The following is a 5,149-nucleotide window of genomic DNA, read 5'->3' on the forward strand; positions in this document are numbered from 1 at the left end:
CCCCCCTGCCGCAAAAACTCCGCTTTCCCTGCCCATAAATTCCTCCTTTTCTTTTATTTTCCTTCTTTTCTGCTTGCCTGCAAGCTCTTTATGGGTTTTTGAAGAAGCCTGGCCAGCCACATGGGGTGCCTACTTCTTTGGCGGCCGCTGAATGACGTCCTCATGAAAGGGGACTTCAGTTGGCTGCCCCCTTGCTCAGCACTGCAAAATGCCCCTTGGTGCAGATAACTGCAGGTTTTGTGCCGTGCGTTTGGGGGGGCAATGGATTTCCAGGGTGCTCAGGCTCTGGAAGGGGCTGCCCAGGGAAGGGGTTGAGTCCCCACCCCTGGGGGGATTTAAAAGCCAGGCAGACGCGGTGCTGAGGGCCAGGGTTTGGAGGTGGGATGGCAGGGGTAGGGGGGCGGTTGGGCTGGGGGAGCTTCAAGGGCTTTGCCAACCCAAACCCTTCCGTGATTCCATGATTCTATGGAATCTGCCAGGGGAGCTGCTGGCAGCTCCACCTCAGCTGCTGAAGTCTTGCCCTGCGCTGCTCTCCAGTCGGATGCTGCCTTCTCCGACACCTCTGCTGCAGAACGCAAGGGATGCAGGGGTCTTCCTAACAGATCTGGTCAAATGGATAAAGAAGAGCAAAGCGCTTTTAAAACTGAGGGCGCTCTGCCTCGGGAGAACAAAACTCTGGAAGGAAAGCAGATAGAACTGAGAGGCCACCTTGGCTAAAAACCTTCAGCGGTTCTGCCAGGGGACTTCGTGCTGGGAAAAAGCGAGGAACTGTATTCAGGGCTTTTGCTCTCTACCCCACCCCATGTTTCCATCGCAGGGATGGCTGCCACCAGACGTGGGGCAAAGACACCGTGCGCCAGCCAGAACTACTGTCCTGGAAGGTTCCTGCCTGCCCCAGGGCCCGGATTGGCAGTGCTGGGGAAACATTTTGAGACTCCTCTGCCCTTCTGATGACCCCTAGCTGCTCATCCAGGCGGGTGACAGTGATACACCCAGGAAAAACCTTCAGCAGCTCGAAGGCGACTGCAGGGCTTTGGGGTTAAGGGCAATGGAGACACAGCAGAGTCTGTTCCAGCTGTGTTCTCAACAGAGCCTGACCCCCAAAACTCTTTTGGCTGAAAGGAAGACCCCATGTGGAGTGCACACATCTGCCAGATTGGTGCCTGGCTGTGCAGCTGATGCTGCCGGCTACCGCTCGCCTTCCTTGATCCCGGAGCCTCACTGGAAGATGACGAAGACTACCAGGAAAAGAAAGACCCCGTGCAACTATGAGAGGGAAGCACACCTTTGCGACCACGCTTGCTGCTGTGGAGAGAAGGGTTTTAAATTGGGGTCATCAGCGAATGGAGACCTAAGCCCGGAGATGGGAGAGGAAGGTACGGAGGAGTCATGCCAGTGAAGGTCCACATGGGGATGTTCATTTTCTTGTCCGGAGGACTTGGCGTTCGGAGGCTCTCCTCAGGTTCACACAGCATGGATGGCAAACATGAAGAACTGCAGACCCTCTGGTGTGACTTGGGACAGCGTGCGTTGATCAGGACATGGCCTCCAGGCTGTTCATGACGGATGGCAGGGAAGGGAGGTGTCTCCACATGGCGGAGCTTCCAGCGCACGGAGCGGCAGTGCGGGAGCTCAGACGTGCCTTCTGCCAGCCTCTGGATCTAGGGAGGAGCGGGAGGGACGCTGGGTCTGTTACTGGAGGTGGTGGGTGAGGTTGTCCATAAACAACTAGCAGATGTCTTGCAAGCCTTCATCCTCTCCGGGATTTCGACTGTGCAGACATCTGCTGGGAAGGCGATGGATCACTGGCCAGGGAATCCAAGAGGATCTCAGACAACTGGTGATAATTTCTTAACACAAACACGGGAGAGGGCTGCTGTGGGGGACTTTTTTGGGCTTGCTGCTCACCCACAGGGAAAAACTGGTGGCAAATGTGGTCACAGAGCAGCTTGGGCTGCCGCAAGTGGGAGATGGCTGCGCTGGGCATCCAAAGGCAGGCCTGGAAGGTGAGGAGCAGAGCGAAGGTGCTGAGGCTCAGGACAGCCTTCAGCTTTCCGAGAGGCAGCCCAAAGGGAAGGGGGTGCTGCTTTTCAAAGAAAAGATTCTGCGATCTCAGGGCCAACCCACCAACGCTGTCGTTCAGGAGGACTGGATGGCTTTGCTGAAGGCTCGCTTGATAAGGTAGCAAGCTTCTCAACGAACTAAAATGCGAGGAGGAAAAGGAGTGACAGGCACCAAAAGGATAAAAACAATGCTGAAGCACTAGGGACAAGATCAGGAAGGCTAAAGCCCAGCTGGAGCAAAGACTGTCAACAGACATTAAGCAGAACAAGGACGTCTTGTGGTGGTACACTGGCACCAAAAGGAAGTTCAGCGAAAATGCGAGTCTGCTGACGAAAAATCGGCTGTGGACGGTACAGACATGGCCAAAGCACTGAACCTCGTTTTATGTCTCAGTGTTCACGGCCAAAGCATCCTCCCCCTCCCAGACCTTGGACCACGGACGATGGGCGGCCAGTAAGTGGGGAAGCAACAGGTTAGGGACTTGTTAGAAGAGCTGCTGCATCTGGGTCCAGAGGCATGGTGGATTCAGCAGAGGGGGCCGATGGAGCTGCTGAAGCCATGATGAGGCTGCTGCTTCCCAGGAGAAGTCACGGTGATTTGGAAGGTCCCTGCCAAGTGGTCCCGAATGTGACACTCCCCTTTGGGGAGGGGAGCCAGCCCTTCCTCGCCTGGCTAAGGCCATGGAGCACGTCCTCATCACGCACCAACACTTGAAGGACAAGGCAGCAAACAGGAACAGCCCGTGGGGGTTTCCCAACAGCAAATTCTGCCTAACCAATACAACACGACTGTTTCCTGTGGGCAAGGGGGCAGCGGTGGACATGCCATACCACGACTCCGGCAAGGCTTCTGACACCAACTCCTGCAGAGTTCTCACTTGGAAACTGAGGAGCTAAGGACCAGGGGCACAGACAGCCCAGAGGGCTGAGAATGGAGGGGAAGCAGACTGCTGCGTGAAAAGGCAGTGATCAATCACCAGGGAGCTGGCAACGAGCATGCGCCAGGGCCAGCCCAGGGGCCCAGCTTGTTCAACACCCTCATCAACCGCACAGATGACAGAGAGGACACCCTTGGTAGAAGTACAGGGGATATTAAAGTAGGAGAAGCATCTGACATAGTGAAACGAAGAGCTTCAAACCAGGGGGGCCTTGGGAAATTTGAGGACCAGGCACAGAAACCTGATGAAGTTCAACAAGGGGAAGAAGAAGGGTATGCACAGGGGGTGGACCAGCCCAACACATTGCTCCAGGCTCAGGAGAGACTGCCCAGGTCAAGAGGCTGAGCAGGGATTCACAGTGGCTGCCAGGCCGAGTACGAGCCCCAGCGTGCTCCCACGGAGAGTAAGGCCAGTTGAATACGGGGCTGCATAGCAGACAGCCTGGCCTGCAGACTGAGGGATGCTATCGCCCTCTTTACTCAGCGCTGGCGAGGCTGCACCTGCGACTGTGTTCAGTTTGCGGCCACTGAGTTCAAGAGAGGCAGGGAAAAACCGAAGAGGGTCCAGACCCAGATCGCATGGCAGAAGACCCCAAGCAGCCTACAGCTGCTTGCAGGGCACTTACGGAGACGACTGAGCCAAACTTTTCCGGGAAGCAGTGGACGATGTAATGAACACGGCCAACAGCCACAAAGGGTGGCTTGGGAGGTTCAGGTTGGACTTGGACCTTAACAAAAAAAAATTTCCCAGGAGGGTGGTACAGCTTCAGAACAGGCCCCCCGCAAGACTGCAGCACAGCCCCCCCCCGTGGAAGGTTCTAAGGCCACAGCTGACCTGGTGCAGTCCTTCTTGGAGAAGCAGCTCAGGGAATCCTTCCAGCCAGCACTTCTGGGACTCCACAGAGGAGAGGACATACAGCCGTGGGCACAAAAGCTGGCTCGGGAGGATATTCAACCCAAACTTACGGTTTCACCGTAAAGCAGAGTAATTAAGTGATGGAAAAACCCCCAAAGATCCCCAGAGAGCCCTGACAAGGAGCGATGGGACAATATTCTCTTCACTTCCCCACTAAAAGTTATTTGGGACCTGTATGAAGACACCTGCACAGGGAAGCAAGTGGAAATCCCTCCATTTTAGGGTGTAAAAAAGGCTTGTGTGACTAGGACAGAAGTTTCTAGAACGGCTAAGGGTTTGACCATAGCTCAGGCTGACAGTTTGGCCCCCCGAGCCGTGACAATGCATCTGCTAATTGTCTGTCTGTCAATAAGAGGAGCATTTCTTGCAGGAAACTAACAGTCCTCAGAGCCTCCTGACATCCAGGCCATTGCAGGAAAAGCCACACAGTTTCCAGAGACAGGTAAGTCTCACCTGGGAGTCCTGGTGGACGACAAGGTGGCCATGAGCCAGCAGGGTGCCCTGGTGGCCAACAAGGCCAAGGGCATCCTGGGGTGCATCAAGAGGAGCGTGGCCAGCAGGGCGAGGGAGGTTCTCCTCCCCCTCTGCTCTGCCCTGGGGAGACCCCACCTGGAGCACTGGGTCCAGTTCTGGGCTCCCCAGTTCAAGGATGAGGAGCTACTGCAGAGAGTCCAGAAGAGGGCGACAAGGATGATGGGGGGACTGGAGCATCTCCCCTAGGAGGAAAGGCTGAGGGAGCTGGGCTTGTTCAGCCTGGAGAAGAGAAGGCTGAGAGGGGATCTCATCAACACCTACAAATATCTCAAGGGTGGGGGTCACGAGGACGGAGCCAGACTCTTCCCAGTGGTGCCCAGCACCAGACGCTGTCCTGTGCCCCCTGCTCTGGGTGAGCCTGCTTGAGCAGGGGGGTGGCACTGGGTGAGCTCTGGGGGGCCCTGCCAGCCCCTGCCAGTCTGGGATTCTGGGATTCTGTGTAAGAAAACACACCAGGGAGGCTGGAGGCACTGCAGAATGCGGCTCAGCAGCCCCAGAGCGGCAGGGACAGGGGAGGCAAGGAAATGCAATCACACCCTGCCACCACTGAAGCCACAGGAGATGGAGGCAGATCTAACAACACGGCCACAGTACAGCTTTCAGGAGCAGACATAAACAAACCCCGGTGTACGTGCGTGGCACAGGGGCTCGGGTATGGTGTCACTCTCTTGCCCACTCCATCTGGCTCAACACCTAGAG

Source organism: Egretta garzetta, unplaced genomic scaffold (genome assembly GCF_000687185.1).
Source record: "Egretta garzetta isolate BGI_Z169 unplaced genomic scaffold, ASM68718v1 scaffold540, whole genome shotgun sequence".
In the NCBI taxonomy this organism is placed as follows: Eukaryota; Metazoa; Chordata; class Aves; order Pelecaniformes; family Ardeidae; genus Egretta; species Egretta garzetta.